The sequence below is a fragment of the Callithrix jacchus genome, chromosome 3, assembly GCF_049354715.1.
Source record: "Callithrix jacchus isolate 240 chromosome 3, calJac240_pri, whole genome shotgun sequence".
Taxonomy (NCBI): Eukaryota; Metazoa; Chordata; class Mammalia; order Primates; family Cebidae; genus Callithrix; species Callithrix jacchus.
In genome coordinates, this window is record NC_133504.1 from 122,419,983 (window position 1) to 122,447,513 (window position 27,531).

A 27,531-nucleotide genomic window follows, 5' to 3' on the forward strand; every position below is an offset into this window, starting at 1 on the left:
TCAGATAGGTCCTCTGCTCTCCATTCTCTATGCCTATGATATAGATTATGTTCTCATCATTTCTCGTTGAGATTACAGCAACAGCCTCCTAACTAGTTTGTCTGCATTCAGCCCTGGCTTCCTTCAGAAAGTCCAATCTCCAGTCCTCCCTTGGGAGAGACTAACAACAACAAAACATCTGTTTATGTCAGTCTTTTAAAAATCCTTCAGTTGTTTCCCCTTTCTCTCTAAAATAAAGTCCAAACTCCTTAGTTTGTCATACAGGCCTATTGTGATTGGCTTCTGACTACTTTTTCAGCTTCTGCCTCCCCCACATACTCTGGACATTTTTCTCAGACGTGGATACGCCCTTCCCCTCCCTTCTCTTCATCAAGCAAACTCCTGCTAATTCCTTAAGACTCAACTTTGGCATCATTCTTGAAAGCTTTCCCTAAAATCTAAGTATATATCTATATGCTAGCACTTTGCAGTTATTAATACTATATATGGTGGACATTCAATAAACGCTTGTTAAACCAAACTGTTAAGGGCAGGACTATGTTTATTCATTTTATATCTCTGTTGCTTACCACTGTCTCATAAAAGGTGATATTGATGGATAAATGAATAAATCATTGAAAGAATATATGAAAATTATGCTAAGGAGGAGGTTCCCTTTTTTTAATCTGTAAAGTGGAATTGTAGGGAACACATCATAGGCAATGTGTTTCCTAGTGCCAACATTTTAAGCCTGTGCAACTTGGAGAATGGTGGGGTCATACTGCCAAAAATACTGTGCACTAAGCATTGTCCTCTGCTTGAAAACTATATACACTTGACATTTTACTGTAGTCATTTTCCATGGGAGCATTTTGTTGCAGCCTAAAAAAGGTAACCAGTAAATACTCAGCATTTTTATTACCAAGAAATGCTCTAAAGAACTTCACTCAAGCCCCTAAGCCTCACCCATCCCTAAACCTCACTCTACCCCATCATCAGGAATGAGGCTCACAGATGGAGTGGGCCACAGCTGTCTGTTACTCCCCTTATTTAGTAATTAAAAAGAGTGCCTTGACATTTTAGCAAAGTTGTTTAAAGGCACCAGCCCTATCAAATGCCTTGTTTTGTTTTGTTTTGAGACGGAGTTTTGCCCTTGTTGCCCAAGTTGGAGTGCAATGGTGTGATCTCGGCTCACTGCAACCTCCGCCTCCTGGGTTCAAGCAATTCTCCTGCCTCAGTCTCCTGAGTAGCTGGGTTTATAGGCATGCACCACCATGCCCGGCTAATTTTTTTTGTATTTTTAGTAGAGACGGTGTTTCTCCATGTTGGTCAAGCTGTTCTCGATCTGCCGACCTCAGGTGATCCGCCCACCTTGGCCTCCTAAAGTGCTGGGATTACAAATGTCAGCCACTGTGCCTGGCCCTGTTTTGTTTTAAACTTTGGTGGGTACAGTAGGTTACTACACTTCAGTGAGGAAAGTTGGTTACTATACTTTAATGAGTATAGTAGTAACAGCTTACTATGAGTTTTCCCTGCATTTGACTTGTTTTCTTCCCCAACAGCAGCCCCTGAACAGGAGGGATAGACAGTTGGGTGCCGATGCGCTGAAGGTGAGATCCCCAAGGTATTGTCCCTACAGAACAACCATGAAATGGACTCCTTATTTCAGAAGAAGAGAGTTACATATTAATCCACTTCTATGATTTGTAGAGAAAAGTCGGGGACTGTGTTATATTCCTGTTTGCACCCTTTAATCATCTAGTATAATTTTTTTTAACATGGTAGATGTTCAGGAACTACCTGACTTAATAAAGGAAGAGAAATCATGAACAAATTGTGACCCCCTGACTTGCATGGTTACATTTCTGGCTTTCATAAATCTAAGCATTCAGGATAAGAGTGCCGTGAATCATTAAAATACATATAATCAAAAAGAAAACGAATGATTCTTCTTTTTCTAAGCCAAACCTGACAATAGATCAGTGAACAAGATTCATTGGTTTGAAATCCATTTTTAAAATTGCTTTCTTTTTTTCCTATCGTTTCTTACTTTCTAGTGGAAAACTCAGCAAAAGCAATGAAATCTAATTGCATAAGATTGTTTTTTTACTTGGGGTAGTAGTGAGGTGGAATACTGTCAATGCCTGCTTAGGAGGATATATAGCAATGATCATTTGTATTTGAAATATATATAGGTTTTTATTTATTTATTATTTTGCTACATTATAAGTCCCTTCAGTATCATAAGTAGGTTTTTAAAGACGTGGCTCATGCCTGTAATCCCAGCACTTTGGGAAGCCAAGGTGGGAGGATCACTTAAGCTCAGGAGTTTGAGACCAGCCTGGGCAATGTGGCAAAACCCCATCTCTACAAAAAATAAAATATTAGCTGAGCATGGTGGCACATGCCTGCAGTCCCAGCCTGTAGTCCCACTTACTTGGGAGGCTGTGGGAAGACCTCTTGAGCCTGGGAGATCAAGGCTGCAGTGAACCATGATTGTGTCACTGCATTCCAGCTGGGATCATAGAATGAGACCCTGTCTCAAAATAAAAAAAAAAAGACTAGTTGCTAGAAAAATCTACAAACATTGTTGATATAATTAGGTATTATGCATTAACCAAACAACATGTAGCAAAATAAATTGATGATTTCAATCTATAGGAAGCAGCACTGAAAAGCCATGACTAATCAATAACCGTATCAGACACATAGTGCTCTTTATTGGCCAGGCTCTGTTCAGAGTTCTTTATAGAAAATAATTTGCTTAATTCTCACAACAACCCTATGAGGTGGGTAGGTTATTAGCCCTATTTTGCAGATGGGAAAACAGGTTAAGAGGGTAACTTGACCAATGTCATAGAGGATAATCTGGCTCCAAAGCCTGCGTTCTTATGTAGTACCTTATCCTACTTTTCTAGACGCAAGACAATGATCATGCACTAAGTAGAAAGGTGGCCTGTCAGGTCCATATATAATCTGGCCCTTATATCATCTCCTGTGCCACATTCCATCTGATTCACTCCTCTCCAGCCACATCACCTGGCTTCCTTGATGTTTCTGAGACCTTCTCCCCTCCTTATGCCCTTTGCAATTGTTCTTTCCTGTATTTGGAATGCTTGCTACTTCATCCACATAGACGTAAGGGTCACTCTTCACTGTCTTTAAGTTTGCTTAAATGTTAATAGATCTTTCCTGAATAGTCTAAGTTGCAACCTCCTCATACTCCTTTTTTCTCTGGTCTGCTTATTTTCCTCTGTAGCACTTAATCAGTCTGATATATTATTCTCCCATACACACTATGTTCCCATATTTCATGAGATCTGCTGTGCTATTAAGTGTACCCTAGATAAAGAAAAAAAAAAACTTGCCAAAAGATCTGAATTTCAGGCAGAAAATGGGGGGAAAACATGCATTGTAGATTTATTGAAATACAGTATATAATTTACATATTTTTCTTGTTTATTGTCTATTTACCCCCACCAGAAGACTACCCTCATCAGGGCAAAGATTTTAGTTCTTTTGTAAATTGCTTTATCCCTAGTGCTTAGTACAGCATCTGGCACCAAATAAAAACTTGGTAATTCTTTAATGGATGAATTCCCCAATTGAGGAAGTTCCTAATATTGGCTTATATGCATAGGAGTAGAAATTCTGCATTGTTGCTAAGCATTGCAGAGCACCCAGATTTCCTCAGTAGAGTGTGAATTAGGGTTCTTAGATCCTATTAACATGCTAGTTTTAGTTTATGACTATTTTGGCAGTCTTTAATGACTAGCTTAGTAGTTACTTTTTATCATATATAAAGATAAATCTTTGTGAAAGAAAGGACTTTCATATTTTTTTTTTTTTGAGACGGAGTTTCGCTCTTGTTATCCAGGCTGGAGTGCAATGGCGCAATCTCGGCTCACCGCAACCTCCGCCTCCTGGGTTCAGGCAATTCTCCTGCCTCAGCCTCCTGAGTACCTGGGATTACAGGCACGTGCCACCATGCCCAGCTAATTTTTTGTACCTTTAGTAGATGGGGTTTCACCATGTTGACCAGGATGGTCTCAATATCTTGACCTCGTGATCCATCTGCCTCGGCCTCCCAAAGTGCTGGGATTACAGGCTTGAGCCACCGCGCCTGGCCCAGGACTTATATTTTTACAATCAGATCTCAGCTCATAAAGGAACCATCTTAGTATCCCCGTGGCCAACCCAGCTTGCTTTGAGATGCACTACACTAATAACAGTGGTTTTTCTTTTCTTTTAGGTAATACATTCATATGGTTAAAATAAAAAGCACAAAAGGTATATAGTAAAAAGTGTCCCTGCCACTCCTTGGACATCCAAGCAATCAATATTAATAATTATTTAACTCCTTACAGATATACAAATATGTCTATATTCTCATTTTTTTTAATAACACAAGTAAATGTAGCACATCGTATACACTGTTCCACACCATGTTTTTCCAATTTAATATGTCTTGGAGATTGGTCCATATCAATATATAGAGAGCTTCCTTGTCCTTTCTTACTGTATTTCATAAAGTATTTTTCAAATTTTTTTTTTTTAGATGGAATTTTGCTCTTGTTGCCCAGGCTGGAGTGCAGTGGAGTGATCTTGGCTCACCACAACCTCTGCCTCCCACGTTCAAATGATTCTCCTGCCTCGGTCTCCTGAGTAGCTGAGATTACAGGCATGCACCACCACACCCAGCTAATTTTTTGGATTTTTAGTAGAGATGGGGGTTTCTTCCTGTTGGTCAGTCTGGTCTTGAACTCCTGACCTCAGGTGATCCACCTGCCTCGGCTTCCCAAAGTGCCGGGATTATGGGCATGAGCCACCATACTTGGCAGTGCTTTTCAATTTTTTTTAAGATAGGCTCTCGTTGTGTTACCCAGGCTGGAGTGCAGTGGTACAGTCATTGCTCACCGCATCCTGGAACTCCTTGGCTCAAAAGCTCTTCCTGTCTCAGCCTCCTGAGTAGCTAGGACTACAGGTACAGACCATCATGCTTGGCTAATTTTTTTTTTTTTTTTTGTAGAGGTGAAGTCTTGCTATATTGCCCAGGTTGGTGTAGAACTCCTGGCCTCAATCTATTCTCCCCCACAGCCTCCCAAAATGCTGAGATTGCATGTGTGAACCAACTGCTCCAAGCTTCAGAATATTTTTAAAAGCCTTAAGAAGTCCTTGGGAGAAGAGAGTCCAGGAAAGAAGGTTCTGGTGGCTGGGCGTGGTGGCACACGACTATCATTCCTGCTGTGCGCAGGAGGTTGAGGCATGAGAATCGCTTGAAGTTGCAGTGGGTCAAGATTGTGCCATTGCACTCCAGCCCGGGCAACACAGTGAGACCATTTCTCAGAAAAACAAAAAATGAAGAAGGTTCTGGGTCCCCATCCTGCTCCATTTGATTGGTTTCATTTGTTTATACTTACTATTTCATTTGAACAAAAAGTCAGAGGCTACAATGTTGGACAGCTACTGTCTCAGGAGATAAGAAATGAGACCAAGGCAAGGACTTGGAATCGTTGAGGTGTCTCCCATGCTGGAGAGCCCACAGTTCCTGCATTTTTTTTTTTTTGAAAGGAATGGTAATTGTTGCCTCGTGTGGTGGTTTTGGGATTTTTATTAGATAATATCTGTAACGTTCATAGTACTTAGTACTTGAAACATAGTAAGTACTCAATAATGGTTAGAGTGGAGACCTTGATCATCTTCGGTGTTATCAATTTCTTAACAACTGAACATTTAAAGATATTACCCTGTAAGTCTTCAACTCCAACCCTACTGGCTCATGTTACTGAAAAGTCTGTTACTTCAGATGAGACTTAATCTGGGGTATCAAGCCAATTTCCCCATGATCTGGGTTTCTACTATTTCTGGACCCTGCTCTCCTTATTGTTTTTTTCCTCTGGCTCCGAGAGGGGCAAGATGGCTGCCAGGACCTATAGTCCTAGTCTCCCCTGCCCAAGTTCATCAAAGAAGACTCCCAACCTCTCTCCTAAGAGTCCTAGTAAAAGTCTCCTTGTGACTCACTGAACCTGATTGGGCCTCATGCCTATGTGGTGAGCCAATTCCTGTAGTCTAAGGTTTGAGATGATCTGATTGGCCTGGAATCATATTCCCACCTTTAAAGCAAGGAGTAGAAGTCTTCATCTCATCTCAAAGCATATGGCATAAGGGCTAGGCAACAGGGACGTTCATGTTTCTCAAAGGAAATCTGGAATACTGTACCAGGAGAATGTGTATCAGGATAGGAAAAACAATACATACTCACTGTATCCCCTAATGTACTTAAGCTGCTTGCCAGTTTTTTAAAAAATCATTTTCCAGCATTATCGCTAGTATATGCCAGGATCAGTTCTGCCTCTGCAAAGATTCAAAAGATCATGTTACATTATTTAATAAAAGTCATTTGACGTTGCGTTGTACTTAAATCAGCAAGCAAATCTCTCTCTCTCTCTCTCTCTCTCTCTCTCTCTATATATATATATATATATATATATATATATATATATATTAGGAAAGTATAATCCAGGTGTGTTTCCATTTTTAAGAAAATATAGCTGGGCACAGTGGCCAGCACTTTGGGAAACTGAGGTGGATGGATCACAAGGTCAGGAGTTCAAGACCAGCCTGGCAAACATAGTGAAACACTGTCTCTACTAAAAATACAAAAAATTAGCCAGGTGTGGTTGGGAGACTGAGGCAGGAGAATCGCTTGAACCCAGGAGGCAGAGGTTGCAGTGATTGGAGATCGTGCCATTGCACTCCAGCCTGGGTGACAGAGCAAGACTCCAAAAAAGAAAAAATGCAATAAGCGGAATTACTTATGAAACACCTAAATTAGGAAATCATTTTCATTTCCAAAGGACTTTTTATAAAACTGTTTATTGAGGGACAAGTTTATCTGATCCAGGCTCTAGCCCTGTTTCTTGTGGAGAATCTAACTGTTACCTCCTAACACCATTGCCCCTCCCCGGACACCTCAAGCCAGCTGAACAGGCATGTCCTGATTAACTAGGGTAGGGTTGCAGTTTTTACTGTCCCATTCCACAGCTAGACCAAAGCCTTTGAAGTTCACTTTGGCTGATGCCAAGATTCCATTGAAACTTAAGATGATTTATAATGGAGTCGTTGCCACCTTCCCGGCAAGCTATGATTTTAGAGCAGTCAAAGCTGCTCTCTCATTTGCCTGAGGCTATGCCCCAAGCAAGTATTTGTGGTAGGAAGGAGTGACAGAGTTGCTTCTTGAGATCAGAGTACGGTATTTCAAGGTAGACTGGGCCTTCAGGCCAGCAGATGGTAGCTGACCTGGACCAAAACTTTCCAAAGTGAGCCCATACTTCCAAGGTCCCTTCTCTGCAACCCGCTTCTCCCAAGCTCAAGTGATCCTCCCATCTCAGCCTCCTGAGCTGCTGGGACTACAGGCATGCACCACCAAACTCAGCTAATTTTTATTTTATTTTATTGTAGAGATGGGGTTTCGCCATGTTGCCCAAGCTGGTCTAGAACTCCTGAAGACCCACCCGCCTCAGTCTCCCAAAGTGCTGGAATTACAGGCATAAGTCATCACACCCAACTGTAATTCCAGTTCTTTAATGAAGTTGACTGTAAGATGCCAATGGCCTGTGATTGTCAGATACACTAGGAAGATCATCAGGATGGGCTCAGTAATTTGCAGATGTTATGTGGAGGGTCCAGAATTGGCTGAGGCAGGTCATTTGGGAAAAGGAGAGGGAGTTGGATGTGGACATAATTCTCTGCCAGCATCTTAGGAGTCCATGGGCAGAGGGATGGAACATGATAAGACTGTAAGTATGAAGAGGCAAAGGCGAGAAGTCTTCTCTTTGGCCTCTGTTCCCTGATGTTTCCTTACAAGATCTCACAAACACCATATTAGTGGGTGATACAAAGAACTAGAAGAGGGCTGGGCATGGTGGCTCATGCCTGTAATCCCAACACTTTGGGAAGCTGTGGCAGGTGGATTATTTGAGCTCAAGAGTTTGAGACTAGCCTGGCCAACATGGTGAAACCCCATCTCTACTAAAAATACAAAAAATTAGCCAGCTGGGCATCACAGCACATGCCTGTAAGCTACTTGGAAGGCTGAGGCACGAGAATCTCTTGAACCTGGGAGGTGGAGGTTACAATGAGCTGAGATTGCATCACTGCACTGCAGCCTGAGTGACAGAGCAAGACTGTGTCTTGGGGGGAGAAAAAAAAGAACTCCAGCTTGCTCTTCCCACTGCCCTCTCCCCACCTCGAATACCCACACACATGGCCTTTTCAGGACAGGGCCGCAAAGTCTGTGTGACCCAAAGTGACCCAGACCCTAGTCCTAACTGTGCTCCCTCTTTACCAAGTATGTGAGTAGTGACTCCTAAATAGCTCAGAATCCAAGGTCTGTATAGGTTATTGCAGCGGCCAGTCTCCTTCCTGTGAGGGTGCTGCTATGTAGGTCTGGTTCTAGTATCTGGGTCAGAGAAAAATGACTGTACTGGTATTTTGATATTTATGGTATAATTCTAGATCTTTGTTTTTTAAAAGTTCATAATTTGTCCCATTTAAAACAAATCAGTGAAGGGGTATTTAACACATTTCTTGTTAAGATATCAGTGATTGCTATCAACTTCAGAAAAGCCCTGGGTCAAATCTGATGGGATGATTAGCATTGAGTGCCTTCCTGCACCTTTAACTGTTTCATGAAGCTTTTAGAGCCTGGACCTCTGGATAGTTGCTTAGCTCTGGCCAGAGGCTAGGCTTTCCTGGTGCAGCAGTTTTGATTTTTTTTCTGGCAACCTGGGAACGGTGGTCCTTCTTGTGGTCCAACACTTGCCTGCCCCAGCTGAAGAGCCACTTTGTTCAGAGAGCTTTTCACGTGGGATCCATACTCTGCCCCTTTGATGGGGAGATGAGTTACGGGAACTGATGGACAAAGAGAGGGTAGAAGGATTTCTGTGAAGGAGACCGTAGGCAAAGAAGAGGAAGAGGATCAAGTGTAAGAGAGATCCAAGAAACTGAATGAAATTGCTGACTAATATCTGCAGCAGCTAGAGTATTACACCCACATAAATACAGTTTTTTTTTATCCAGTACTTAAAATAGCTCAGTATACCAGAATACTGAAAACAGATGTGCTTGGTTTCTTGAATTATTGATTCCGCAAACATTTGAGCCTCTGTCCTCTGTGCCAGGCCCTGCCATAGGCACTCTTCTGTGTGTTTTTCATTCTGGACTGCTAGAGATTCTTATTCCTGTTTCACAGAGAGAGAAGCCTAGACTTCAGCATGATATAGACCAGAAAACCATGTTTTCTTTGGAAACCTAGACAGACCTTGCCACTTTTGAAGTGGTGTAACCTTGGGCAAATTATTTAGCTTTGTTGTATCAATTGTGATTATCACGTGCTGCAATGGAAAACCAAACTAAAGAGTGTCTTAAACTAGGAGGCAGGCAGTGAGGGACTAACACAGAGGCTATAGAATGCCAGCTTGAATGCAAGCTGGAGTTTATCTGTGCAGACATCCTTGACCTGAGGTTTCAGGCTGGCTGTTCTATCTCCAGCTTCACATTCCTTATTCTAGGCAGGAAAAAGGACGAAAGTGAAGGGGAAAAAGTATCTGTAAGTGAGTGTGCCTTTCCCATTCTCCTACCCTTTTAACTTTCAATATTGAATTAAGTTCAGAATTGCAGAAAGATTGCAAAAAGTGATCCTTTTTACTCCATCTGCTTTATAATTTCTTTTCTTTCTTTTTTTTTTCTGAAATGGGATTTCACTCTTGTTTCCCAGGTGGTAGTGCAATGACACGATCTCAGCTCACTGCAACTTCCACCTCCTGGGTTCAAGTGATTTTCCTGCCTCAGCCTCCTGAGTAGCTGGGATTACACCCGGCCACCACACCCGGCTAATTTTTGTATTTTTAGTAGAGACAGGGTTTCACCATGTTGGCCAGGCTGGTCTCGAACTCTTGACCTCAGGTGATCCACCCCTCGGCCTCCTAAAGTGCTGGGATTACAGGTGTGAGCCACCACACCTGGCCTCGTTTCTTTTCTTTAAATTTATAGATTTTCCCCCTGAATTTGTGAGAGGAATTTGTAAGCATGATGCCACTTGACCACCTAAATACATCAGTATCTAATTTCTAAACACAAAAATATTTTCTTAATGATCTTAATAATCAAAACCAGGAAATGAACACTGATACATGGCTATTATCTAATTAATCTACAGGCCTTATCCAAATTTTGGCAGTAGTCCCAGTAATTTCCTTTTTGGGGGAAAATTTTTTTTCTTCTGGTCTAGGATCTAATTTAGGATTGTATGTTCTATTTATATGTCATGTCTCTGGTTGTTTTTAATCTGGAATAGTTACTCCATCTTTCTCTCTCTTTCATTGTCTTGATGTTTTGGAGAATATGGTATTGGTCAGTTATTTTGCAGAATGCCCCTCAATTTAGGTTTGTCTGATCTTGCCTCACAATTAGAATATCACAGAAGTGCTGTCTTTTTCATAGTACATCTTCTCAGAAGGTACATGACATCTGTTTTTCCCATTATTAGTGATATCACGTTTTTGTTTTTTCTTTTTTGAGACAGGGTCTTACTGTGTTGCCTAGGATGGAGTACAGTGGCCCATTCATAGCTCACTGTAACTTCAAATTCCTGGGCTCAAGGGATCCTCCTGCTTCAGCCTCCTGAGTTGCTGGGACTGCAGGCATTTGTCACCATGCCTGACTAATTTATTTTATTTTATTTTTGTAGAGAGTCTCTCTGTGTTGCCCAGGCTGGTCTTGAACTCCTGGCCTCAAACAGGCCTCCACTTTGGCCTCCCAAAGTGCTGGGATTACAGGCAAGAGCCACCACTCTCTGCCGGTGATATCACTTTTGATTAATAGTTTAAAGTACTGTCTACCAGTCTTCTCCATTGTACAGTTGCTATTTTTTCCCTTTGTAATTAATAAGTATCATTTGGGAACATGCTTTAATACTGTATAAATATCCTGTTTCTCATCAAACTTTCACCCTCCAGTTTTAGTATCCATTCATATTCTTGCCTGAATCACTGGTGGTTGCCAGTCTGCCTCCTGTATGAAAAGCTTTCCAGGAAACTCCATCTTTCAACTTCCACCTATTTTGTTAAGAACTATGTCCATTCTTAGCTGCCAGAGTGCCTGGGAAATGAATTATTTTCTTGTTTTGTTTTGATATGGACATATTCTTTCAACAGAAGGGAGGATAAAACCTAGGTAAGCAACTTGCCAAACTAATAGCATTGGTATAAGGATTAAATTGAATTATGGTTGATACTTAAAAATACCCATCCCTAGTTTTGTTTATTTTTAAGACAGAGGCTCAGGGCTCACTTCGTCACCCAGGCTGGACTGCAGTGGTGCGATCTCAGCTCACTGCAACCTACGCTTCCCAGGTTCAAGCAGTTCTTTTTGCTTCAGCCTCCCGAGTAGCTGGATTACAGGTGCCCACCACCACGCCTGGCTAATTTTTGTATTTTTAGTAGAGACGGGATTTCACCATCTTGGCCAGGCTGGTCTTGAACCCCTTACCTTGTGATCCATCCACCTTGGTCTCAAAAAGTGCTGGGATTACAGGCGTGAGTCACAGCACCAGGCTTTGTTTTGTTTTTTTTGGTCACTTTTCGTTAGCTGGTAAATGGCAGAACAGGTCTGCAACTCTAGTCACTATATTATAGTTTCCTTTTACTAGTTTTAGAAATTCTATATTCTCTTAAATCTTTTGTCACTCCCTTCAGCTGTATGACTACCTCTATACTGTATGAATCTACGAAACTCTTTGTGGAAGGGTCCTATATGCTAGATGAAGACAACATTATGTGTATATTAAGTAAAAAGCCTGATTCAAATTTCTTTGTATTTGGATTTTTTCACCTCCCTTATAATCCAAGACAATTGTTCACTTTTGGGGTAATGGCTGTTCATTTATTCTCCCAGGGGTCATAATCTGGAGAGACCCAGGAGGGGAAAATACTCAGAAAATAATGGCATTTGTTCAGCTTTATAAATAAACACAATCATGTGTTTATTTATTATTGATTCTTTGCAGTTTAAAAAATAGTTAACAGAAAGAGGGAGGGAACTGTAAAAATCTCTCCTCTCTTGTCAGTTGTAAGAATTGGAATTTCAATATTCCCTTCTCACAGAATCAATGTGAAAAAAACATGAAAATTTAATACCAGTTGGCAGTAAAATCTCACTTCATTTAATTGACAATTTTACATTGAGCATCATGAGATCATGTACCTCAGAATAATGTTAGTATATGACAGAAATTAAAAATGATGGTAAAAAAGGAATAAAGCAAGATATGAAATTACTGAATGATCCCAGTGAAGTTTAAAATATTTACATAGGAAAAAGCTTAGAAGGAAATGTAGTAAGATGTGAACTAAGAGTAGTTATATATATATATACGTATACATATATGTATAAATACGTACAATTATGTGTCAATTAAAAAGTTATAAACTTTTTTAAATTGACACATAATTGTACATATTTATGGGATATAGTATGATATTTCAATACATGTATACAATATGTAATGATCAAATTAGGGTAATTATTGTATCCATCACCTCAAACAGTTGTTTTTTTGTGTTGAGAACATTTGAAATCTGCTAAGAGTAGTTGTATTTTGATGGGGTCTTGTGTGATGATTCTTTCTTTCAATTGTTCCATAATTTCCAGCTTTTCTATTTGTAACCACACGTAACAACAGACTTAGGGAACAAATTAAATAGAAACAGTTGTGGAAGAGAAATGACATCCGGAACCCCAACCAAACTATTAGTTTGCTTGGCAAGAGAGACACAAGGGCTCCATGCTGCAGCCTGTTGCCTAATCCTGAACGTCATTCCATCCTCTTTGGTACCATCTCTTTCTCATTCCCTTTAATTATTCTTTTCCTATTTTATTTTATTTTTTTTTTGAGACAGACTTTTGCTCGTTGTACAGGCTGGAGTGCGATGGTGTGATCTTGGCTCACTGCAACTCCTGCCTCCCAGATTCAAGTGATTCTCCTGACTTGGCCTCCTGAGTAGCTGAGATTATAAGTGTGCGCCACCATGCCCTGCTAATTTTTGTATTTTTACTAGAAGCAGGGTTTCACCACATTGGCCAGTCTGGTCTTGAACTCCTCATCTCAAGTGATCCGCCCACCTCAGCCTCCAAAAGTGCTGGGATTGAGCCACCATGCCTGGCACCTTGCTTTTCTTTTTTTCTTTGTTTTTCCTGAGACCGGGTTTCTCTGTTACCTCACAGCCTCTCTGCTGCCATGTATGTTAAGTTTGCACATGGCTTTGGCTTGTTGCTGACCAGACCCCTGTCCAAACTCAGCATGACCACACCGTGCAGCCCCCATAATTGATTCAGTCAGAGTCTGGGGGATCTGATTGCTTTGGTTTAGGTCAGGTGCCCATCCTGGTCCAATCAAGAGCTATGCTTAATAAATGTTGCCCCATTATTACCTGTTTGTTTTTTTTTTTTGAGACGGAGTTTCGCTCATGTTACCCAGGCTGGAGTGCAATGGCACAATCTCTGCTCACTGCAACCTCCGCCTCCTGGGTTCAAGCAATTCTCCTGCCTCAGCCTCCTGAGTAGCTGGGACTACAGGCGCGCACCTCTGTGCGCAGCTAATTTTTTGTATTTTTAGTAGAGATGGGGTTTTACCTCGTTGACCAGGATGGTCTCGATCTCTTGACCTCGTGATCCACCCGCCTTGGCCTCCAACCTGCTGGGATTATAGGCGTGACCCACCGCGCCCAGCCTATTACCTGTGTTTTTTATCTTGGCATACAGAGTGTAAAGTGGGTGAGAGGGTGAGAAATCAGGTATATTTTATTATAAAGACCTTTTGGAGGTCTTACCTGAGTGTAGTAGTAGACCTTTGGAGGTTTTACCTAAGTGTAGTAGTAGTTGGTATTATTTCCTAACAACAGCAAATCCTTGTACCAAATACTTTATATATGTTGTTTCCATTAACTATCCAAACCACTCCTACAACTTTCACCTCTTTTTACACAGTAGGACACTATTGAAGGAGAGAGTTAAGTACTTGTGGAAGGTCACAAAGCTCAAAGATGAGGATTTGATCTGAGATTTCACTGCAGAGTCTTAAGTCATTGGCTGCTCCTGACAACTGCCATAGCTTAACCCTGGTCATCATATGCTTGACCCATGAACAATGTGGAGGTTAGGGGCACTGACCCCAAGGCAGTCAAATATCGTGTGTAACTTTTGACTCCCCCAAATTTAACTTTTAATTGCCTACTGTTGACTGGAGGCCTCACTGATAACATAAATAATTGCTTAACATATTTTTTTAATGTTCTATATACTATATACTGTATTCTTACAATAAAGTGAGCTTGAGAAAAGAAAATGTTAGGCCAAGTGTGGCGGCTTACACTTGTAATCCTAGCACTTTGGGACGCCGAGGTAGGTGGATCACCTGAGGTCAGAGGTTCGAGACGAGCCTGACAAATGTGGTGAAACCCCAGCTCTACTAAAAATACAAAAATTAGTCAGGCATGGTGGTGCATACCTGTAATCCCAGCTACTTGGGAGGCTAAGGCAGGAGAATCACTTGAACCTGGGAGACTGAGGTTACAGTGAGCCAGGATCACGCCATTGCACTCTAGCCTAGGGGACAAGAGTGAAACTCTGTCTCAAAAAAAAAAGAGAAAATGTTATTAAGAAAATCATTAAGTGGCTCATGCCTATAATCTCAGTACTTTGGGAGACTGAGACAGGCGGATCACCCGAGGTAAGGAGTTTGAGACCAGCCTGGACAACATGGTGAAACTCCATCTCTAAAAAAAAAAAAAAAAGAAATAAAAGAAAATCATAAGCTAGAGAAAATATATTTGCTATTTATTAAGTGGAAGTGGATCATCATAAAGGTGTTCATCCTCATCATCTTCACTTTGAGTAGGCTGCAGAGTGGGAAGAGGAGGGACTGGTCTTGCTGTCTCAGGAATGGCAGAGGAAAAAGAAAATCCAGGTATGAGTGGACCCATGCAGTTCAAACTCCTGTTAAAAGGCCAACTATGCTTGCTTCCCAGCTAAGTTAGCTCACTTTGGAAAAGTACATAATTTATGAGATGTGGAAAATTAACCAATAGGTTACAGAGGCCCACTTACAGAGGAAGTTGTTTCCCAGTTGTTTCTGGCCTGTGACAAAGCTGCAGTCTTGTCAGAGCACATGGAGACAAGGAGAGACAGTCCTCTTGGTTTCTCATTTTTTCATCCGAAAATTCGAGAAGCAGTACAGGCTGGGTGTGGTCACTCACATCTGTAATCCCAGTATTTTGGGAGGTCAAGGCAGGAAGATTGCTTGAGCCAAGGAATTCAAGACCAGCAGCAGCAACATAGTAAGACTCTGTCTCTAGAAAAAATAAAAATAAATAAAAATAAAGCAGTCCAAACACACCCCACACTTTGTCATTTATATAAGGTATCCATCAACATTCAGTAATAGCTTAGTACCCAGCACATTATCTAGCATGTGGTAGTATGTTCAATAAACTTTTTTTTTTCATTAAATGGAAGTAGCTGACTTTAGCTTATACCCTTTTTTTTTTTTTAATAAATTGAAGCCAAGGACCATCAGAGCTGGTTTGTTCTTACCCAAGTGAGGGTCCAGGGTGAGTTGATGGAGTTGAAGGGAGCGAGTTAAAAGCTCTTGGAGGCTGGGCGCCGTGGCTCAAGCCTGTAATCCCAGCACTTTGGGAGGCCGAGGCGGGTGGATCACGAGGTCAACAGATCGAGACCATCCTGGTCAACATGGTGAAACCCCGTCTCTACTAAAATTACAAAAAAATTAGAAGGGCACAGTGGCGCGTGCCTGTAATCCCAGCTACTCTGGAGGCTGAGGCAGGAGAATTGCCTGAACCCAGGGGGCAGAGGTTGCGGTGAGCCGAGATCGCACCATTGCACTCCAGTCTGGGTAACAAGAGCGAAATTCCGTCTCAAAAATAAAATAAAATAAAAGGCCTTGGAATAGATGATACTGTAAAAAAACTATTATTATTTGAGCTGGGTGCAGTGGTGTGTGCCTGTAGTCCTAGCTCCTCCAGAGGCTGAGATGGGAGTATCCCTTGAGCCCAGGACTTAAGAGTCCAGCCTGGGCAACATAATGAGACACAACCCCCCAACCCCATCTCTGAAACCCATCCCTCCCGACACATTCTTTAAACTACATTCTTTAAAATAAAATGAAACCACAAACTTTTTCTTCCTTTCTAACTTTTTTTTGAGAGAGAAAAGTTTGCTCTGTTGCCCAGGCTGGAGTGCAGTGGCATGATCATGGCTCACTACAGCTTCTACCTCCGGGGCTCTGGCAATCGTTGCACCTCAGCCTCCAGAGTAGCTGAGACTATAGGCATGATCTACCACAACTGGCTGGTTGTTGTTGTTGTTGAAGACAAGGTTTCTCTATTGGTCAGGCTGGAGTGCAGCGACCAGTCATGACTCACTTTACCTCCAACTCCTGGACTCAGGTTATCCTCCCACCTTGGCCTCCCAAGTAGCTGAAACTACAAGTGCATGCCACCATGCCTGGCTAATTTTTTGTATTTTTTTGTAGACATGGTTTCACCATGTTACCCAGGCTGGTCTTGAACTGCTGGGCTCAAGCAGTTCTCTTGCCTGGGCCTCCCAAAGTACTGGGATTACTGGCATGAGCCACTGTGCCTAGACCCAGCTATTTTTGTTTTTTATTTATGTAGAGAGTTTCACTCTGCTGCCCGGGCTGGTCTCAAACTCTTTAGTGCAAGGGATCCTCCTGCCTCGGCCTCCCAAAGTGCTGGGACTACAGGCATGAACCACTGTGCCCAGCCCAAACTTTTTAACTTAATAGAGAAGATCCCAGCGCAGAGGTTCAACCAGCCCATAATATCATTGTATTCCCCAAGAATTAAGGACTTCTCCTCAGGTCTCTCACAAATTACTACTTTCACTAGCATAATTGCCTCTAGGAGGCACAGTTTCCCCATTTAATGCTGTGGACCAGTTGCTGTGAATCATTATCATTATTATTATTATTATTATTATTTATTTTTTTGAGATGGAGTTTCCCTCGTTACCCAGGCTGGAGTGCAATGGCGCGATCTCGGCTCACCAAAACCTCCGCCTCCTGGGTTCAGGCAATTTTCCTGCCTCAGCCTCCTGAGTAGCTGGGATTACAGGCACGCGCCACCATGCTCAGCTAATTTTTTGTATTTTTAGTAGAGACGGGTTTCACCTTGTTGACCAGGATGATCTCGATCCTTGACCTCGTGATCCACCCGCCTCGGCCTCCCAAAGTGCTGGGATTACAGGTGTGAGCCACCGCGCCCGGCCCTATTATTATTATTTTTAAAGATGGGGTGTCACCATGTTGGTCAGGCTGGTCTTGAACTCCTGACCTCAGGTGATCCACCTGCCTTGGCCTCCAAAGTGCTTGGATTACAGGCGTGAGCCATGATGCCCGGCCTATTAGTATTTTTTTTTTTAGATGGAGTTTAGCTCTTGCTGCCCAGGCTGGAATGCGATGATGTGATCTTGGCTCGCTGCAACCTCTGCCTCCTGGATTCAAGTGATTCTCCTGCCTCAGCCTCCCAAGTAGCTGGGATTACAGGAGCGTGCAATCACGCCTGGCTATTTTTTGTATTTTTAGTAGAGACAGGGTTTCTTCATGTTGGTCAGGTTGGTCTCAAACTCCCAACCTCAGGTGATCCGCCCGTCTCAGCCTCCCAAAATGCTGGGATTACAGGCATGAGCCACCGGGCCTGGTCTGCTATGAATTATTATCTAGTCTACAGCTGAGCTGGGTTCTAGCTGCTAGGAGAAATAAATGCTATGAGTGAGAGTGATGTAAATAGAGATCATCTGGTTTATAAAGAGAGTTTGTTTACCCTCTGCAGCTCATGGGGATCCCTGTCTTCCTAGTTCCTGGGCTATTCATGCAGACTCGGCCCTCTTTTCTCCCAACACCCAAGGAATCATTAGCCAGGCTTTGTGCTAGGGGCTGGAGTAGAACAAAACATGTTTGCAGGTCCTTTCTAAGAGCCAAGTCTAGTGGGGAAGAAGGTCTTCATCCAGATTTCTCAAGACTAGGCCAAGAGACAGGGCAAGGGATAGGTCCTGACAGGCTTCTTAACACTTAACGTCACAGTTCCTAGTTTTCTGGTTTGAAATTTAAAGGGGTACTTCCCTTAAGGCAATACCTGTCCCTCTAGCAGAGGGCAGCCATTTCAGCACACAGCATAGTAAATAACACTTTGTCGATGCATGTACTTGGTAATAGAGGGTCCGTTGCTTCCATATACATTTGAATTTAGTATGAAATCTCAATTTTATGTATACATTGGCTGAAAAGCAGCTCATTTGTAGTGACAGTAGTTTAAAAAAATCAAATGAGTTAAATTAGAATTATGTTTACATTTTTATTCTAAAATTAATATGTAATATTGAATAATATACTCTGCTTTCAGTAAATTCAGTTCTGCTCTAGGTAAATGCCACAAAGTTTGAAAAACACAAGTTCATTTTTATTTATTTTTTTCTGCAGAAAGTGATTTATTTAGGCAGACAGAGAAAAAGGAAAGAAATAGAAAAGAGAAAGAGCAGCTTCCCATGAGCTCATGGAAGGGGATCCAGACGTGGAGTCCCAACACACGTTCATTTTAATTTCATAAAATTTGTCTTTGACAGGACTAAGACCCAATCAACATTTTTCTACATTGATTTGTTAAACCGCAGGATTATAATTAAGCTAACCATTAATAATCCTTTATGGCAAAACCTTGATAATTGTCTTAAGTGTTATAGACATTATCTGAAATCAGTTTCTTTATCCCAACCTGGTTTTGAATATCTAGTTTTTTTGTTTGTTTTTAAGAGACCAGATTTCACCATGTTAGCCAGGATGGTCTTGATCTCCTGACCTTGTGATCTGCCAGCCTCAGCCTCTCAAAGTGCTGGGATTACAGGCGTGAGCCACCTCGCTTGGCTGAATGTCTAGTTTTTATAGGAGGGTCACGTGTCATGTACGGCACTGTCTTTCATTACACTCTTCTCCTATTAAATATGTATGTTTCCCTTTTGCTGTTAAGGTTGTTAGCAGTTCCCCTTGCTGTGCATAATAGTCCTTTCCACCCCAATTTGCTGCTTGTCATCTAACATGGACCTTTAGTAGTAGTCCCAACTTTGACCATATCCTAGACATTGTTCTAACAACTTTGCATATATTCACTAATATAATCTTCATAAGCATCCTGTAGAGTAGGCACTATCATAATGCTCATTCTTTTTTTTTTTTTTTTTTTTTGAGATGGAGTCTCTGTTGCCCAGGCTGGAATGCAGTGGCACGATCTCGGCTCACCACAACTTCTGCCTCTCGGGTTCAAGCGATTCTCCTGCCTGAGCCTCCCAAGTAGCTGGGATTACAGGCATGCACTACCATGCCTGCCTAATTTTGCATTTTTAATAGAGATGTTTTCTCCAGGTTGGTCAGGCTGGACTCACTATGCTTATTCTGTGATCATTTTGCTAAGGTCACACCACAGCTGCTAAGTGGCATAGCTCAGTATTCAAGCTCAATCTAGCTCCAGAATCCACAACAGTATACAAGAATACAGTAGTGCAGAGTGGCCCAATAATCCTGACACTTTGGGAGACCAAGGCGGGAGGATCACTTGAGGCCAGGACTTAAAGACCAGCCTGGTCAACATGGTGAGACCCTATCTCTACCAAAGGAAAAAAAATAGGCAATGCTGCCTCAATATCTAGGTTTACTAGAATAGCTGAAGTTCAAGTGTAAGGAGGATCTTAGTAGAGTTTCCAAAGTACTCACCTGTAAGTTACATCTTGTTTCTTAACCTCTGTGAGATTGTATCGTCATCTGTAAAATGGAAATAGTAATAGAACCAATCTCATAGTGTCACCCCTTTCTGGTAACAATATGATTGTTGCGAAGATTAAATGAGTGGAGACATATATAATGCTGTGTGTGTGTACATATATATTGTATATATATGTATATATATTGTGTATATATATTGTGTGTATATATATATATATATATATATTATCTGTATATGTATTGTGCATGGGAAGAACTAGAAATAGTGGCTGACACATAGCAAGTATTCATTATTCCCATCACTGTTCCTTTGCTCAGTACATAACTATTATCCATGAGTTTTAAGGGCAGTAAAACTTTATGGCATTTGCTGGTCTATAGATGTTGAGAGGCCAATACACCCATTCCTTCTTCATAGCCCACTTCCACAGTGAGTGTGGTAACCTCCTACCTGCTCTTTTTAAGCACCCCGCCTAGCTCACTTAGGAGATCCTCAAAGTGACTGTGGCAGAACTTCTGGAGGACCCTTCCACTACTCAGCCCTGTTGCCTCTGTCCCTCACTCGCCTTCCCAGCCTGCTTTCCTTACCATCCGTCTTTCCTGGAAGGCCTCCCTCCTCCAGGACTCCTGCAGGGTGGAATGTGCTCTTCTCTGGCTCTGCTAACCCACTGCCTGACCTGGGTAGGCCTTTTATTTTTTAAAATAAGCTTTACATGTGATCACCACAGGGAAGCCACTGGAGAGAATACACAGGAAAATCCACTGGAAAGTGGGAAGGTGACTTAATTTGGCTCTGGTCTATAATTCCAGACTTCTGTTGAAATGATAAAACATGATTTACTGTAGGCTCTGCCTCTTGTTTGTGTGTGCCTGTACCTCCCAGGGAGCCGGAAGGCACAGCCCAGGCTTTTGTGGGTGTCCTGTTTTCTGAAATGGGCTATTTGCATCTCTGAGGAACCCCCTAGGCTAGGAGGTTGGGCATTTTAATGAACCTGAGCCCCCCACTGGTGAAGGGAAAGATTATCCCCTCTGGGCATGTTTTTCCCCCAAGCCTGGCCATGGGTTTAGATCAGGAGTGTCCAAAATTTTGGCTTCTCTGAGCCACACATAAAATACACTAAAACTTATGATAGCTGGGAAAAAAAAATCTCATAATGTTTTAACAAAGTGTATGAATTTGTGTTGGGCCACATTCAAAGCCGTCTTGGGTTGTGGGTTGAACAGGCTTGGTCTCAGAGCAGGCCTAAAGGTAAAAGAATTAAGGCTGGTTGTGGTTCATGCCTGTAATCCCAGCACTTTAGGAGGCTGAGGCAAGTGGATCACCTAAGGTCAGGAGTTCACAAAATTATTAATGAAAGGTAAGCTCAGGATCATTTTCCATCCATAGCCTTGGTTCCTGCTTATTATTCAGTTTTCCGTCTGGAAGACATCTCTCCCACTCTGCCAGAATCTGGTGCTCCCATATGCCTCTAGCATTGCTTTTATCCATTATCTTAAATTCACCTGCTGGCTATCTTGTATCCACAGCTGAAGGGACCTCAATCCTCCAGAGGATAAAAACCACCTTTGTGTATTTCACAGTTGTATACATTTTAGGACTGGCCCTTTGTAGACACTTAGTAAATATTTATTCAATTAAAGGACCAGGGGTTGGGGGAAACCAGTGGACGTTGCATAGGTGGGTAAGGGTAAGTGGTGTGGATTGGGGGACTTTGAGAGGTGGAGTGTTCCGAGGTGCTGGCTACTGCCTCCACGGTGTCTGGTCCTGAGCTCTCTGGTCCTCATCACTGGTTCAGACACTATTCAAGCCCTATGAAATCTGCTTTTGCTATCTGAACCTGACACCACACTCATTTGCTCATTTGTTAATGTGTAAGAAGAAATGCTAACTGAAGGAAGAGAATCCTCCTCTCCACACTTTTCTCCCCATAGGAAGTTACGGGGAAGCCAGATTACAATCTGAAGGCTCCCTGTGGGAGTCTCCTTTGTTCATTCAGTAAGCACTGAGTGCCTACTTAGCATCACAACAAAAGAATATTGGTGATTTTAAGGAATGTCCTTCGGCCTAGGGCGTTTAGGAGCCTCAACTCTTCCCTTCTATGGAGATCACACTATTCTAATGGAGTGGCCAAGTGGCCCTTGCCCCAGATAATGCAGAAATCACTCCCAAGTTGTTCCTCGGGCTCCTTTTTATCTTTTTAGGGTCTCACTGACTCCTTCTTTTGTTGATATATTTACATTGCAGTCTGGTTATGGTGCAGTTTACTTCATGGAAGCATTTGGAAGTCTCTTCCAAGTACCTTGCCATATCTCTGCTGTGTCTGATGCCTTTCTTATTTCCAAATTCCAGGGTAGATGGGGTAGGTAGGGACAGCCAGGGCAGTAATGGCCTTGCTGTAGATTTCATATATAGTAATGCTAATGTAACCATACATCATGCTCACTCTTATAGCTGCACCTGCATAGAAAAACTGTTCCTTTACCCCCTTAGATTCCATTCCTGGGGGCCTACAAATTATGACAAAAGATAGACGAGCAAGAGAATAGGCAAAATGTAATTGTACATCTTAGTTAATGCATTTACAGGAATTCACAGAAGAATAACTCAAAGGGTGGTTAGAATTTGGGGGGCTAGGAGTGGTGGCTCACACCTGTAATCCCAGCACTTTGGAAGACCCAGGCAGTGGATCACTTGAGCTCAGGAGTTCAAGAACAGCCTAGGCAACGTGGCAAAACCACATCTCTACAAAAAAATATAAAAATTAATCCCAGCACTTCTGGGAGGCTGAGCCGGGCGGATCACAAGGTCAGGAGTTAGAGACCAACATGGCCAGCATGATGAAACCCCCACTGTACTGAAAATACAAAAGTTAGCTGGGTGTGATGGCACACTCCTGTAGTGCTAGCTACTTGGGAGGCTGAGGCAGGAGAATTGCTTAAATCTGAGAGGTGAAGGCTGCAATGAGTCAAGATTGCACCATTGCACTCCAGCCTGGGCAACAGAGCCAGACTCCATCTCAAAAAAAAAAAAAAGTTAGCCAGGTGTGGTGGCATGTGCCTGTAAGCCCAGCTACTTGGGAGATAAGTTATGGTGAGCTGAGATTGTGTCACAGCACTCCAGCCTAGGCAACAGAGCCAGATCCTGTCTCAAAAAAAAAAAAAAAGAAAAAAGAATTTGGGGTTTATATACCATCTTAAGGTGGGGGAAGGGCACTTATAGGAAAATAAATGACTTAAATGGGCCCTTGGAAGAATATGTTGGAGATATGATAGTTTTATGACAATATCTGATTAGGTGTGCTGTGGAGATATTCTCATCTTCTGTGATAAGAGCTAATCTTCCCTGGTTGCTCTCAGGGATGGGATTGATAACAGTTGAATTATATTGGGAACCTCTGCTTTTAGACAGTTAAGATCTCATAAGGTCGAATACTTTCTGCTCAAAGTAGTTTTTATGCCATAGTGGCATATTTTGGAACCCATCAAGGTCTATCTTTTTCATCTATAGAGTATTCCAGTGGGTAGAAGATAACTGGATAAAATTATTCTCTAAAATTATATCAGTATTTCTATTTGAGTCTAGAAGCCTTTAAACAAGTAGCTAAAATATAAAACAGGCCGGGTACAGTGGCTTATGCCTGTAATCCCAGCACTTTGGGAAGCCGAGGTAGGGGGATCATCTGAGGTCAGGAGTTGAAGACTATACTATTCTGGCCAACATGGTAAATACCATTTCTACTAAAAATACAAAATTAGCCAGGCGTGGTAGCACACGCCTGTAATCCCAGCTACTCAGGAGGCAGAGGTTGCAGTGAGCCGAGGTCATGCCAGTGTACTGTAGCCTGGGTGACAAGAGTGAGATTCTGTCTCAAAAACATAAGTAAATAAAATATAAAACAAATATAAATGCAGTAACTAGAATTACTATTGTGAGTCCCGATGACAGTGTTTTCCCAAATCAACAAGATTCCTTTTTGTTAATTAGGGGATAAGAAAAGTATTTTGTTTAAACTAAATGGTTTAAAATTATTAATCTGGCTGGGCATGATGACTCATGCCTGTAATCCCAGCACTTTGGGAGGCCAAGTTGGGCGGATCACCTGAGGTCAGGTGTTCGAAACCAGCCTGATCAACATGATGAAACCCCGTCTCTACTAAAAATTGAAAAAAAAAAATTAGCCAGGTGTGGTGACGTATGCCTGTGATCCCAGCTACTTGGGAGGCTGAGGCAGGATAATTGCTTGAACCCCTGAGGTAGAGTTTGCTGTGAGTTGAGATCGCGCCATTGTATTCCAGCCTGGGCAACAAGAGTGAAACTCTGTCTCAAAAAAGCAATTATTAGTCTGATTTTGTTTAATCCTTTTCTCCCTTTTTAAGGATCATCTTAATAAATACTAGGAATGTATTTTCAGCATCCTTTTCTTTTTCTTTATTTTTTTAACCATAAAATGAAATGGTCTCATTCATTAAACAAATATTTCTTGTGTCAGGCACTATTCTATTTGGAAGTTTTATTTTAAACCTGATTCTGTGATATGTCAAAGATGGACAGGGAAACTAAGTACTGTGTTAAAAAGATGGAAATCTTGCTACCATGGTACCCCAAGGGAGAAATGAACAAAAACTGGTGATGTGCTAATGAAAGAGAAAGGTTAAAAACCAGTGGTGTAGGCAGAGCAGCCCTAATTCCTGAAAGATTAGAGTTGGCAAATTACAAAAACGATTTAGGCCCATAAGAGAGACATTCAGTACTCACATGGGGATAAATATCATTGGTATCTATTGGGTTGACAAAATAACTCATCTAATTGGAATCTAGTAATTGAAAGAATAATGAAAGTTTGTAGAATAGCAGTGCCAGGTTAGAGAACTTTGACATGAGCTGGACAGGGCTGAATTTAAAAACTAAAGTGTTGAGGAGATAATCTGTTATAACTGCTTATAGGTCAGTTATTTGCCATTTAATATACTATATGCCTTCCATACATTATCTAACTTAATTCTTATAACAATCCAATTAGGTGCTAGTATTATTTCTTTTTTCTTTTTTTTTTTTTTTAGACAGAGTCTCGTTTTGTGCCTAGGCGCCAGGCTGGAGAGCAGTGGGTGCGATCTCGGCTCATTGCAACTTCCGCCTCCCGGATTTAAGCAATTCTCCTGCCTCAGCCTCCCGAGTAGCTGGGACTACAGGCATGTGCCACCACCTCCAGCTAATTTTTGTATTTTTAGTAGAGACGGGGTTTCACCATGTTGGCCAGGATGGTCTCGATCTCTTGACCTTGTGATCCGCCTGCCTTGACCTCCCAAAGTGCTGGGATTACAGGTGTGAGACACTGCGCCCGGCCAGCTAGTGTTATTTCTACTTTACAGAAGAGTAAAGAAATTATGTAACTGTTCTTTTATTAATGTTTTCATTCTTTTTTTTTTGAGATGGAGTCTCGCTCTGTCTCCAGGCTGGAAGTGGCACCATCTCGGCTCACTGCAACCCCTGCCTCGTGAGTTCAAGCAGTTCTCCCGCCTCAGCCTTCGGAGTAGCTGGGACTACAGTGTGTGCCACCACACCCAGCTAATTTTTGTATTTTTAGTAGAGATGGGGTTTTACCATGTTGGCCAGGATGGTCTTGATCTCTTGACCTTATGATCCACCCGCCTCTGCCTCCCAAAGTGCTGGGAGCAGAGGCATGAGCCACTGCTCTGCCTAATGTTTTCATTTCTGTTTTTTTCCTGTGCTAAATTAAAAATTCAGGGCAGGATGCGGTGGCTCATGCCTGTAATCCCAGCCCTTTGGGAGACCCAGGTGGGTGGATCACGAGGTCTGGAGATCAAGACCATCCTGGCCAACATGGTGAAACCTTGTCCCTATTAAAAATACAAAAATTAGCTGGTCATGGTGGTGCATGCCTGTAATCCCAGCTACTCAGGAGGCTGAGGCAGGAAAATTGCTTGAACCAGGATGTTGGAGGTTGCAGTAAGCTGAGATTGTGCTACTCCACTCCAGGCTGGCAACACAGCGAGACTCCGTCTCAAAAAAAAAAAAAAAAAAAATCATATCATATATCCTTGAGTACTGGTGCTTTTTAGTTTATGTTGATTTTTTTGCATTTTTAAATAATTGCAAGATTATTTTTCTACATTTGCTATGATTAGAATAAAAACCCATGAAAATTTCAAAGAAAATAGAAGTGCTAACAGTTTTTGTATTTGGTGATATAATTATGGTAAATACATTTTTTGTTTCCCATTTCCCACATTTTTGTATTGAGCATGTGTTAAAATGAAAATAATTAATTTATGAATAAACTGTATAGTATGGATTATAATATTCATGGAATCCTTCCAAAAAAACAATTAGAGAAGGGCCGGGCGCGGTGGCTCAAGCCTGTAATCCCAGCACTTTGGGAGGCTGAGGTGGGTGGATCACGAGGTCAAGAGATCGAGACCATCCTGGTCAACATGGTGAAACACCATCTCTACTAAAAATACAAAAAATTAGCTGGGCATGGTGGCGTGTGCCTGTAATCCCAGCTACTCAGGAGGCTGAGGCAGGAGAATTGCCTGAAACCCAGGAGGCGGAGGTTGCAGTGAGCCGAGATCGCGCCATTGCACTCCAGCCTGGGTAACAAGAGCGAAACTCCGTCTCAAAAAAACCAAAAAAAACCAAAAAAAACAATTAGAGAAAACATTATGTCAGTGTGAGCCATGACACAATCAGGTAAGATCTGAACTATATTAGTTTCATATTTCATTAGTTTTATGTTATGTTATGGTTCATAAATGAATTGGAATCATATCTAATAAACATTTTACAAGTGTAACAGGGCCAGTGTTATAGGAGGCTGGCTAGACAGTCCAGTTTACAGGTGACTAAGAAACTAAAGTTTGAGGGCCAGGTTGCAGCAGTGAGTAGAAAGGGCATAGGCTCTAGGGTCAGACTGAGTATGATTTTGAATAAGTTGCCTGAACTCTCTAAGACTCTGCTTTTCTTCTGTACAGTGGAAATAATGACTCCCTCTAGGTAAAACTGTGGTAGATTAATAGCCAGTTGAAGTGGGTTCAAAAAGGATAGAAGAGGAATTACGAGCTTTGCTCGAAGAAGGAGCAGAGACACTGAGTGATGGCTAGAGAGGGATATTGTAGGAGGAATCCTGTTGTTTTTACACTGGGTGCTTTAAAATCATGTCTGTAGGCTGGGCGCAGTGGCTCACACCTGTAATCCCAGCACTTTGGGAGGCCGAGGTGAGTGGATCACGAACGAGGTCAAGAGATCGAGACCATCCTGGTCAACATGGTGAAACCCCATGTCTACTAAAAAATACAAAAAAAAAATTAGCTGGGCATGGTGGCGCGTGCCTCAAGTCCCAGCTACTCAGGAGGCTGAGGCAGGACAATTGCCTGAACCCAGGAGGTGGAGGTTGCAGTGAGCCGAGATCGCGCCATTGCACTCCAGCCTGGGTAACAAGAGTGAAACTCCGTCTCAAAAAAAATAAAAAATAAAAAAATAAAATCATGTCTGTATACTGGTACAAATGAGCCAGTGGAGAGGAAAAAATTCACAATGATGGAGAACTTCAGAAGCAACGTTCTTGAGGTGAGAGGGGAGGGACTGGCTTTAGACAGGAGCACAGTGTATTGAAGGTGGGGTCTGAGCGAGGTGCCTTAGCCTGTAATCCCAGCATTTTGGGAAG

The 27,531-nt window shown here is 42.1% G+C and overlaps 1 protein-coding gene across 19 annotated transcripts in view; it reads left to right on the top strand.

Moving 5' to 3' along the window:
* G3BP2 (G3BP stress granule assembly factor 2) overlaps positions 1-27,531 on the top strand; it is an 88,771-nt gene that overhangs the window by 908 nt on the left and 60,332 nt on the right. For 4 of the 19 annotated variants that reach the window (XM_035293538.3, XM_078367074.1, XM_035293541.3 and 1 more), the window contains one exon: positions 1,542-1,603. The exons of 4 other annotated variants lie outside the window; for them this stretch is intronic. The gene's annotated coding sequence lies outside the window, so the exon portion shown is untranslated. The remainder of the gene's footprint in view (positions 1-1,541; positions 1,604-27,531) is intronic. 11 more of the 19 variants (XM_035293537.3, XM_035293547.3, XM_035293536.3 and 8 more) reach the window with 3 other exon arrangements.